The sequence below is a fragment of the Camelus ferus genome, chromosome 30 (genome assembly GCF_009834535.1).
Source record: "Camelus ferus isolate YT-003-E chromosome 30, BCGSAC_Cfer_1.0, whole genome shotgun sequence".
Taxonomy (NCBI): domain Eukaryota; kingdom Metazoa; phylum Chordata; class Mammalia; order Artiodactyla; family Camelidae; genus Camelus; species Camelus ferus.
The window spans coordinates 19,002,329-19,015,338 of NC_045725.1; the positions used below are offsets into that span (position 1 = coordinate 19,002,329).

Here is a 13,010-nt window from a genome sequence, read left to right on the forward strand (position 1 = left end):
ATATCCACTACTTTAAATTAGATTGTCCCAAACTTCTCAATCTCATCATTTTAAAACTGTAAAGTGCATCTTAAGCATGTTATTATGTAAGACTTACGTGAAGTTTTCTCATAAAAAGCTTTTTGTATACTTTTAAATGTAAGAAAATTCTCTATATAAAATTCATAATTAATTTGATTAGCAAGATACTAGGGACTTAGAAATGAACAAATATGTTTAAGGTTGGGTTATACAAAAGAGATGGGGGGCTTGCAGGACAACAATCATTTCTACACTCTGAGAATGTAGGAAAATAATGGTACACGTGGTCATTAAAATATAAACAGCTGTCAGGGGGTCAGGCTTACATAAAACCACATAAGTTAATCTTCTCCTGTGTAAAAAAAGATAATTAGAAATGGTTCTTCTAATTCTCGCAAGCAGAACTCAATTTAGAACAATATAAGGAGGAAGATTCATTTTTTATATCCTATCGCACACTTAAAACTTTTCAAATAGAAACTTAACATGGAAGTTTCAGAAAGTCAAACAACAGACTTATCCTCTTTTAATTGGCTAGTAAAAAAATGTTAAGATGTGTTCCAGTGAAAACAAACGGTGGCACAGAATTGCTAAGTTCATTTAAAATACTCCAACAGTGGGGCAGGGTGCTGGAGAAAGAAAAAGGACAAAATGTGATTTAATCATTGTGTATTCTGATTTTGGCAAAAAATATTAAAGATCATGTATACCTGAGAGATATATCTATCATAGTTTTAGTATAGAAATATACTTGCTAAATCTACAGGATATTCAATGAGCTTTATCTTTACATCTCCAGACAAAAATTATATCAACTTCCAGACTCCAAAACAGTGGTTCTCCAACTTCACTATGCACCAGCGTCACCCAGAGGGCTTATTAACACAGACTGCTGGGCCGCACGCCCAGAAGTTCCGACTCAGGAGGTCTGAGGTGGGGCCTGGGAATGTGCATTTCCCTTACGGCCCAGGTGCTGCTGCAGGTCCAGGGACCACACCTGGACCGCCACTGCCCTCAGACAAAGATTGCACACTGGTGGCAGGGAAACCAGGCCTAACCTATAGATGCCTTTTGTTTCGTTTTGTAGTGTCTTTAATAAATTAAGCCAACATCTACAAATAAAATTCACGTAAAATCCAGAACTCTAGCTTCACTTAAAAACCCAAAGATCTAGAAATACTGGCCTGACTCAGCCCACACAGGCCATGACTGACAAGTGGTGGCTGCCCACTAGAGGTGGTAAGGGTTCTCCTTTTGCAAAAGTCCACAACTCACATTTGTGGTAACTGTCTGAGCCCTTTGGGTATCAAGATTGTGAAATGTGCTTAAAGAATAGTAGGATGACTAGAAAGGTAAGGACCACAATAAATTAATCCGACCCTTATTAGAATTACAGTATTATTTGGACTCACTGGTAAATGTGCCTCCACCCCACCCCCAACCCACCCCCACACACTCCTCCTCGCTGTGCGTACTGGTCATGCTTCTCATTCTTTTCTCTCACTCAGTTTTCTCACAATGTACGTGCTTACCTTTAAGAGATGTATTCATCATAAATAAATAATGCTATTTCAGGCATTTCACTTTATCTTTATGGTTTTCCCAAATAAATTTGATTTAGAGGTAGGCACACTTGGCCGACAGGCTGCTGAGTAACCACTTAGGATGCCATCTCTAAAAAGTGTGGGACCCAAGAATTTTTTTTTTAAAGCTCTCCTGGTAGTTCTGTGATGTGCAGAGGGTTTGGACCACCCTGATTTATAACATCTAGATTATCCTGAGGCCCTAAGTGAAGCCACTCAACCTATAAAATAGTCAATATTCAATCCTAAAGAAGCTTGATATATAAATGCTTACGAAGAACTTCTGTCATAATTAGTTATAATTAGTACCTATCACTAACAATACCTTATTTAGTTTTTAGTGTTTTTGGTCTTTAATAAAGAGCAATGTACTGTGCTGGTATTAGAACAAAGATGGTACCAGTAGACAAAGAAGTATATAGTGACTGTCTGAGCACACACAGTCGAGCCTGTTAAGATTCTCAGTGTTACTGAGGATGACTGGCAGCAGCAAAGACTAGTCTAAACGATTCTAAACTATAAAATCCTGAATCCACGCAGACTAGGAACAAGCATGGAACATGTAAAACTACTGGTGCCACAATGGTAAGATTGGTCTTTTTTTTCCCATTAACTTATGTTTGTGCTGCAATAAATTAAAAGTTTGAAGAAAAAGCTGGCTAAAACTATTTAAAATATACCATTCGCTTCCACTGTCTGACGATGAAACAGTTCATTTCCCAGTGTCATGGAATGAGATTACTCAAGAGTGTGCTGCATGGCTCTTCTCTTGATCTTATTTGGTATTTATTATTTTTTTCTCCTTTTAACTGACTGAAAGCTCTGAACACAGACAGAATTTTTGTACTAATTAACTTTGTGTTCTACAACAGTGTCACGTAATCTGAAAAGCTGGACTAACTGGTTTTCCCAGAAACTGTTAGAAAAACAGTAAATTTTATTACTGCTCTTCCTTGAACACTGTCAGAGTCCTTCATGCCCCGTTGCTGTCTGAGTTTTTCTAAATAACCACCCATCTGCCATAAACTTAGGAGTTACAAAGCAAATACTTTATGGGACAAGATTAAAGCTATTCAGATACCTGAAATCTTCCCTTTAATATTAAAAAAAAAAGTGAAACAGAAGTTCCTTATAAAATTAAACTGACAAACACACACATTCTAATATTAGAACTAAAATTTTCCAAACTTTGATGAATCTCAGTATACAGGCTGTTCAAATCAAAGTTTAATGTATTTTATAATAATGTGTATATTAAGCAGGAAGTATTCAAGTAACTCAAATAATTTTTGAGGGTTTATTCTATTCCCCTGGGATGAACAAAAATAAATCTTTTTTTATTTTGTAAGTTTTTACTTCATCTCTTTCCAATTAATATCTGAGAAGATGCTTTGAAACTCACAAAGGCCAAATATGCAATAAAAATTAATTTAAAAATTGTTAAAAATCAAGGACGAGGAGAAAACAAATTTCCTTGCCAAAGGTTAATAGTGACGGATACTAGAGCTGAGCATCAAATGTAGATGTGAACTTTCTAGGGGTGTGGGTGAAAAGAGAAACATTAAATTATACAGATACCACAGTCAGAAAGGAGGAAGCATACCAGTTAATGAGAAAAACAAAAACAGTTCTGGTATTAAATCTAGGGGAAAAAAAGTTAAAGACACTTAACATCACAACAAATATTAAGCAGACTTCCAAGTGCTGTTTCTTCTTCCAGTGACCTTCCATAAAAGCTGAGAACATATTTAAAGGACAACTCAGTGAAGATGAAAATGACTGAACCAGTGTGGTCTGATGATCGTGCAGACTTTCAGTGACCCAACCTGAGTAAGGCTAGCAAAGAGGGTGACTAAAGAGGTGGGTGAAGAGCATGTGTCATCAACCAGTAGTTTTCAAATACTGTTTCATTCCTACCCACTAAAATCAAAAAACATATATATTCATATATCCGCCCTACATTGTAAACTTGCCATCAAGAATATTCCATATTTTAAAGAGTTGCAAAGGATGCATTTACCAGATATTTTAAATACTGACACTTCAATAATAAATTATTATATCATGTTACAGTGTGTCTAACAGAATCTAAATATACCCACCATCAACCATGTATAAAGGAACAAACTCTTCAACAATAATTCATTTTATTTCACTCCTTTTTCTCTTTGGACTAATATTCCATTTCCAGAATTATTTCCTATTTTATACTTGAAAATGTTTAATTAATCATTTATTATCGTAGTTATTTAACTTTCTGTGACCACAAAGCTTAGTGATTAAAAAATAAATAAGTGACTTCTGGTTTATTACAATTAATAGTATATAATTGACAAAAAATGGTAAATTACACATTTTAATAAATAATTATTGAACACAGTCTATAAAAATTATATATATACATACATATAAAATAATTGTTTATTTAAAAAATGAACTCCATGGCCTTGGATGAGTATTACTATCTGCTAGAATGGGACAAGATTTAATATCAATTCTGTTCCTATTCTTCATTTTTTTTATGTTAACACCGAGAAACCTTGTTCACATAAATGAGAAAATGAAGGAATTTTAGTCTGTCACTTAATTCTTTGGCCTTCTTTTGAGTACTATGTTAAAATATCACATAGTGAACCATCAAAAAATTTTAATAATCAACATCTACATTAACGCTTAATAAATTTTACTGCAGGCGAAGAACTGTATTAGCAGAAAGACTTGACTGTTACCAAGTCATCCATTTTGTCAGTGTCATCACCAACATTTCAAACTGTTCCTTTATTGGAGATCAAACATTCCATACCACAGTAAAACCACGAACAAGCGAGAGGTGTGCTATTCTTCTGTAAAATGGGAGAAAGCTGACTATGAAAGGGGAGCTGATGGGGGGAAGAACCTGTACCTCTGTCTTAGATACATTCTCAGAAGGAAGGACATAGAAACAACCCCTTTAAAACTACCCATGCTGTGATACCATGTAAAGCCTTTCACGTGGCAAAGTTTGAACAGCAGGAACTTAAACTATATATTCTAAATACCACTTTTCTTAGCCTGGTGTTAAAATACAGTATATTCAGTAAATAGCTCACAATTGTACATATACTATGACAAGAGTCTTGAGGATTCATTTTACCCTTAAAATTCATGCAAATTCTGCATTTAATTTTTAAAATTAGTCCTGTTTGTTGTCATGTAAAAATGCTGCTCTTCCTACCCAAAAATGTTCAAATAAAACTGACACTTCCAAGTATCATTCAAGTACCATTTTAATTCTGTGGCTTTGCATACCCCCAAGAGATATTCATGCCCCGATTTGAGAAGTCTTTATTTTTCTAAGGCCACTTTCCTCATCCATAAATGAAGATAATAACAGTAACTTGTTTACAAGACTCTTACAAAGATCAAACGAGATCATGCATGTAAGATGCTACCGCTGGTGCAGCTTCCATTCAGTCTTGAACAAATATTGAGAGCTTACCATCTGTGAGTGCATGCTGGGAACAGAGTCATTTACAAAACACCAAAGCCCCCACCTCGGAGCTTACATTGTCAGGGTCAGGGGAAGACAACAATTAACAAAATAGGGTTATAGCTTACAGTTATGTTGACACACAAATTCTGAATAAACAGCAGCTGTTTCTATTAAGTTCAGCATTAACCTGTTATTCAAGATGCTATTAACACTTACAAATGTAACTTACTAAGCTTTCTCGGAAGGAAAGCCATCCCGTTTCACAAAAAGGCGAGCCTAAGTGGTATCTTTAGGTTGAACCAAGATTATCTTCAAAAAAGTAATTTCAGATTTGCTCCAGGATACACAGTAGCTGACAGCTAATGCCTTTCCATAAAAATCAAAAGCCAACAATGCAAAGTGCTTTATAGTCCTTCAGTTTTTGAGATATAATTCACACACCGCACAATTCACCACTTTAAACTACACGGTTCAGCGGATTTTAGTATATTCACAAGGTGGTGCAACCTTCATAGGTTTCTGCAAAAAGTAAAGAAAAATACATCTGGGATCTATGATTTTATACTGAAAATCCACTTCATATAGTATCCTAAGTGAGGAACAAGTTCTTTTTTTTTTTTTTAAGGAGATCAATGGGATCATATTTTAAAAAGTAATAAAATGGGTGGACTACACTTTGAGCTCATTAAAAAAGGATATATACTTGCAATTAATTGAAGAGGTATAGGACTGAAATTCATCATTGAAAGTAAGTTTTGAAGAGTTTTGTTTAAAAAAATTACTTCTGAGAGCTTTAGTTACTATAAGGTCATAAAAGGACTGATGGGAAAAGATACTAAGGAGTTTCAAACAGATGGCTAGAGCAGCTCTACTCAAACTAAGGCACCTGTGTCTGGAATTAATTATCTCCTTTATGTCTGAGTTGGCACTAGCTGAGTACACACCCTTAGAATTGTAGAAAGTCACACAAACTGGTTTCTATAGGGCTTAATTCTCTAGCTGACCTAGAGTCTACAGAGTCAAGTAACTCTTCAGGACTTAACAGAACTTGGTGAAACTGACTCAATCGCCAACAGAAACCCAGGCATCCAAAATAAATCCTGCCAAAGCTGTACCGTGGGGAACTACGTCCCCAAATCTACCTTCATTTGTAGCACAAAAGCCAAGCCCAGACCGTCTCAAAAGGTCTATCTATTGCACTTGGATACATCTGAAACACTAACTTACAATGTGCTAAATCTACTCTCATACTGAACGGACTATAAAGTTCTGTTTGCTTTTTGCTTTCTAGCAATTTTATCCAAATCCGTATCTAAATACCTAGCTCAAATTAGCCGAAGAATGAAAGCATTGTTAGGTGATAACAACTTGCTTATTATCTTCATTTATTAGCAGAAGGGAAATAAATGCCCTTTATTTATTTACTAAGGTTATTTCTGCATATGCGAAAATTAGAAGTTCTTCGGACAAGAGAACACTAAATACAGTCGACCCTTGAACAACATGAAGGTTTGGGGCATCGACCCTCCCCACAACTGAAAATCCACACATAACTTATAGTCAGCCCTCTGGATCCATGGTTCTGCATTCACAGATTCAATCAACCCTTGATTGTGTAGCACTGCGATATTTGCTATTGAAAAAATGCACATGTAAGTGGAGGCGTGAGGTTCAAACGTTTTGTTCAAAGGTCACCTATAGTCCTACTGTCTCTTGCTACAGCTTACCCTTTCTTCCTTTATTCATTCATTGAACTTTCACTAACCTCCAGTCACTGTGGCTTGCTTTCTACCTTCATATGTTAAATGCATCCTGCCTCAAAGGATTTTGCACTATTCCCTTTTCCTTCTGGTTTTTGTACAGCTGACTCCTTCTCATTCAGATCTGGGCCTAAAAATCACACCCTCAAAGAAAACTTTCCTGAGTACTCAGCCTAAAGCAGCCCCCTAGTCAATCTCAACCATTCTTACTTCATTCACTGTGTACCTTTAATATTTAAATTGTGTATTAGTTTCTCATCCCACTACAATGTAAGTTTACAAACACACAAATTTCCTCTACTGTATTTCCAGAATGTGGAATACTGCCTGAGCACATGGAATATGCTAAAAAAAAATTTCTTTGGAATAAATGCATAAAATGTCTGTTACACATAAGGCCTTGTCTTACAGTCTTTGAATAGTCTCATTTTCAGCCTTAAACATACACATGCTACATAAGTGGAAAATATTGACTCCATGTAGTCTACAATGTCTATCTCAGAATTATTCAGCATAGTCGTCTGTATCATATACCTCAAGATTACCAATGTAAAATAATCCTCAGACTTGTTCCATTTATGACTATTTAACGTTAAGTTATGCTGATGGGTACATAGCAGCGTCTTCCTCTGAGTCACACAGCCAGCCCTACATAAGCATCCCATGGGAAAATAATCCTCAGTCTACACATGGTGCTCTTGGCAAAGTCGCTGTCAATCATAGTGATGTTATATCATGAAATAATGGGAAATAAAGACTGCAAAGAATTTAGAACTCAGCAGACAGCCAACATGAGATTCAGACATCAAAACAAACTATGTACACTGGCAGGGAACATGCCATGTTGCTGTTAGAGAGCTATGATTCAGGAAAAATATTCTTTGGTTACGGATCTGAAAACTTAAGTCATCTCACTGAAACTTACTTGCCGTAACGACTTTCCATCCATATAGAAAATAACCTAAATTTAGCACAGTGCTTCCAGACCTGAGGAGACTGGTATGGAGATTAAAACCTTGGAACAAAGTGTAAGGTCAAATAATAGGACATCAATGGATAAATTACAGGGATGAGACAGGTGATTGCTTGGTTGAACACAGAAACTTTAACAGGTAAGAATGATATTAACTTGGAGACAAACAGCCAATCAATTTTGGATCCTAAAAACTTCAGTGAGAATTCGGCTTGCTCCAAACAGTAAAACTTTTCCCCCTTAGGGAGGTAAGCAAACGAGTTTAAGGAGCCCACACTCTGCCGAGCAGTCCTGTAACAGATCACTCATGTAAGAGGCTGAGAATCAAGGCAGGAATACAGCCAGTTCTTTCAGAGCTCAGAGTTCCAGACAGGTCCGAGTTGCCTAAGAAAGTTCTAAGTTTGTTTACAATAGTTATCCAGCAGATACACGGACCTCCTTTCTAAAAAGTCAGGACAGTAATATTTCAACTGCTTGTGTACTCTGCTCTAGCAGTTATCAAAATTAATCCATCACACCCCACATCCAATCTTCGTAACAACAGCCAAGTCCCCCAGATCATAAGTCATCACCCAGCACTCATCCCCATAATATTCTGTACAGCTACCTCCTAGTTCAGTGGCTCTCAAACTTTTCCGACTTCAGCCAAGAGAAGAAATATATACTTTACATCATTACTCGGTATACACAAGGGTATACAGTATCACAAAAATCATCTAAAATACTTACCCTTACTAATTGGGATGTGTGCGCTATTTTCTAACCTATTGTATTTCATATCTTAAAAATTCTAGTCTTGAACAATTACACTGATTCAATGATCCGAAGTTTGAAAACCAATCCCCTAATCTTACCCATCCCCACCCCCGTCCTTACACTGCATGCTCTTGAATGACCGGGCAGCAGGCCCTCCTATAACCTCAATATTTTCTCTAAACATTCTCTCCAGTTTCTGGACTTTACTGAAACTTGGCTGCCCCTCAAAGATCCTATCTCCCCTAAAGTTCTCTCAAATAAAGGCTTTTCTTCTTTTTTGGGGGGGGGGCGGGGACTGTGATCTTTATTTGTGAAGTCAGCTAATTCCAGGTGGTTAATATTAGAATTATATTGCAGTATATGTACACACAAAGGTTGTTTTAGGAATGAAATACAATCAAATATATATGCATTATCTTAATCACTATGCTGTACACCAGACTAACATAACATTGTAAACTGACCATACTTCAATAAAAGATAAATAATTAAAAAATTTTTTTAATTAAAAAAAAACTTCTATCCCAGAGCTCTTCTCACAAATACACTCTCACTTAAAGCAACCATTTTAAATTCAGATGAACAATAATTCACGGGTCTGCCCTTCCGACCGAAGAGGACATCCCTAGTTTGTCTTCTGCAGACATTTGCTCTAACTTGTTCCCCTTGGGAGCAACGGCACAGAAGCACAAAGACCCTGAGCGGCTCTGAGGGTTTCTTCTTTTTAACTTACCACTACCTATCTAAGGACCAAGAAGTGGTACAGCTTCCCTTCTCTCTCCTCGTTTCTCTCAACGCATTTTCCCATTTTTGCTTCTTCAGAAACATGAGCTCCTCTGAAGCTCACAATCCTCTGACTGTACTCCACCCTTCCTCCCTGCCTTCCCCTTCATTCATGAAAGACTTCAGTTTCTGTTTTGTATCTTCCTCCCCATCTCAGCTCTTGTCCTCATTCTTAGGGGCCTCAATACCCATGTAGATAATTCACCCACATCCTGAGTCTTCTGATCCACTCTTCCACCCAATCTCACCCACCTAAAATAGGCACAGGCTTGTCAACACCAGTAACTGCACCATCTCCAGTATCTCCATCAAGCATCTAACTCTCCAATTGCTACTTCTTATCCTTGCAACTCACTTAGGACTGCATTCTTTGAAGCCATTGGTATCTCCTATCCACTGAATGACCTATTTTCTTACTCTTCCATAACCTCTTTCACATTCCTCCCTACCCAGTAGACTCCATGGTCCCCATCATTGTTAGTACACTGCAGATGTATTATTAATTAAACCTCTGTGGTTTTTTCACTTGTGTTACAGACTCCTTTCTTCTTAACCTTTCCAAAGCCTTTAAGATGGGAGAGTAACCAAATAGGCAACCCTCTCATCCACCATCTAGTGACTCTCCTCCTTAGCCAAGAAAATTTATTGAAAGAATTGTCCACGCTGACCAATTTCAACTCTCATTCACTTTCAGCCCAATCCAGTCTGGCTTCTCTTCCCAGTGAGACTACTGTTATCAAGGTTATTAATAACCATCATGCTGCCAAACTCAATGGAAATTCCTGTCTTCCTGCATCCACCTTTCAGCAGCAATCAAAGTTAACAGACCACGTTCCTTTTTGAAACATTGTCCTCTCCCATGTCTCTACTACCTTACCAGCAATCATGTCACAATCCACTTTGCTGATTCCTTCTACTCTAAGCAAATTCTAATTATTGGATTTTCTCAGAGCTTGGTTCCAGATCTATCTATCAATCATCTCCAGTCCCATTACTTGGAATACTACCTAGGTGCTAATGACTTTCCAGCTCAAACCTCTCCATCAGTATACCAGTTGCACACATGATATCTCCGTTTGGATGTTTGACAAGTATCTCACACTCAAAGCTGAATTTACTGTATTCAAAGCTGAGTTTATTTTATTCACCCATATAAATTCTTCCCCAAGGCAATCTCAGTAAATGGCAATCAAATCTACCTAGTCACTCAGTCTAACTAAAATCTAAGGGCTCACACTTGAGTCTTCTGTGTCATCTTCTACACTCAATTCATTGGTAATTTCTGTCAATTCTATATTCAAATCAGAACTAGGATCTATTCACTTCTATTACCACATATGTATAATTATTAATTACCCACAAGTACGTTTTCTGCTTTATAGAGATATTCAATGTTCATGTTACTCCAAAAGAGAGCTTACTTTAAAAAAAAATGAAAAACTCCATTTTCTGACTACTTAACTAAAATAAAATCAGAGGCACAAATAAGACCACGCCCAGAAAAATTCAGATAGAGTTTCAGAAAACAATGATAATAAAAGACATTTCCAAAATAATGTATGGTATATTAATTTATTCAATAAACATATATAACCACTATAAAGTTCTAGAATGAGGTGAATAATAAACCAAATAAACACGAAGCAAATGTTTATTAAGTACCTACCATGCGCTAGGCTTTGGACTATACATAAAAAAACTAAACAAGACACAGGCCCTGCCCTCGTGGAGCTCACAGTCTAGCTGAAGCAGACAAACAATCACAAATACAACGGCAAAGCACCAGGGAGGCACTGCAGGAAAAGGGACCGGTTCTGCCTGGAGAATGCAGAGCAGGCTTCACAGACATGGAGACAATGGAGCTGGGCCTTGGATGAGTAGCGGTTCACCAGATGGAGGGGAAGGGGGAAGCACATTCCAAGCAGAGGAAACAGCACATGAGCAAGCAGAATCTTGAAAGCACATGCCACGGTGCAGGATGGCGAGCGGTCCAGCGCAGCTAGAGCAGAAAGGTGCATACAAACTAAAGAAACGAGTTAGTTTCAGGTTTTAGTGAATCATAACTGTCAGGAAGTATATCTTCCTATTACGAGTAGTGCAGCTTAACTATGATTCTGGTAACAATAGGATAGTTTGAAAGCATTCCATTCATTTCATAAATATTTAAGCTCCTTCAAAAGACACCCAGCACTGTTTAGAGCGTTTAAAAGGCAGTTTTAGAAAAATAATCTTAATTTTCCTCTGCACATTTAAGAAGTCGAATAAACCCAGAATAAAGACTTCAAGGTGAAATCACACAGCTTCACCTGTACATACTCAAGTCCCTAACTGTGCTAACTTGAGCACCCCGACTCCTCCCACTGCCTCGTGTCCTTAACAGCTTCGTAGCCATCACCCCAAAGCAACACCACAGATAAGCAATACAGAGGCACCTTCAGCCTTCCCCTCCTGCACCGCCTCTCCAAACAAGGTACCTGCGATGCTCCTGTGGAAACCATGCCAGGTAACTACACAGTACGTGAGGGAACAGTGCATTCCTACCTCCACACCACTTCCTGGAAACCAAGCTATTGTAAACTAACTGGGAAGCTAGATTCCGAACAAAGAGGGATATGAAGCAGAGACCCCACGTTCTCCAGGAGAAGTAAAAGGGGAGGAGAGCTCGGGTCAGACAGCGCCCTCACCGGTCACGGAGGCAGCCTGGTGCTTAGGAAGCTACATCGGGAAAAGGAAAAGAACCTGCAGGTGATGTCATACAAATCCCTGTTTACTCCTCCCAACACTGCTAGAGGAAAGACTTTATTGTCTTAATTTTACAAATGGGAAATCTGAGGCCATCAGCGGTTGATGCAGTAGCCCATGACCACACGGGCTGCTAAGCGGTGGAGCCAGCACGCAGGCCACGCCCCCGCCCTGCACGCTGCCTCGGGGCTCCGCAGGCGGACGCGTGCTGCCAAGGGGCTCGCACAGTCCCGTCAGTCCAAACTCTGGAAAGAAAAGCCTTTACTTTTCCCTCCGCCATTTCACACAGTCAGTGAGAGAGAATGGCGGTGGCAACACGCATACCCATCTACCTATGAAATTTAGGGAGAAAAAAATGGTTCTATAAGATCAGCTGTTTTAGAGGGGAGAGAAGGGCTTTTTCTGTAGAGATACTGGGTGCTTTAATACAATTACGTTAGCATCATAATTCAAGTGCTGCTAGTTCAAATTCCTGTACAATAACCAACCAAGCAGCTCCGTAAAAGAGCTAATGACAAAATCTCCAATCACAGTATTAGAATGAGAGTATTATTCCTAAAGTAACTGTCCTCAACACCGTCCAAAAGCCAAAATAAAAAATGCTCTTTCTCAAAGCTTACTCTTGAAAATGAGCAGGTAGTATAAACTATGTGGTAAGTAAGGATACCTGCCACAATAAAATTTTGCCTCTTTCTGGGCAATAGGAACTATTTTAAGGGAAAAAAAAAGAAAGGGGGAGACAATTAACATCAACAAAGAAATATTTTGTAAATAGTCCCAAAGGGTCAAATGTGTGGTGTATTCTGGCATAGGAAGATACTGACATGCTGTTTTCAGCTGTGCACAGCTTACATAGGCTCTCTCTGTAAGCACTGCCAGCTACCAGAAAATTAATCAGATTTGTAAGTCAAAATGCTCTG

At 38.1% G+C, this 13,010-nt stretch overlaps 1 protein-coding gene across 1 annotated transcript in view; it reads right to left on the reverse strand.

Moving 5' to 3' along the window:
* The window catches only part of MBD2 (methyl-CpG binding domain protein 2), a 59,151-nt gene that overhangs the window by 32,404 nt on the left and 13,737 nt on the right, over nt 1–13,010 (reverse strand). The window lies entirely within an intron of this gene.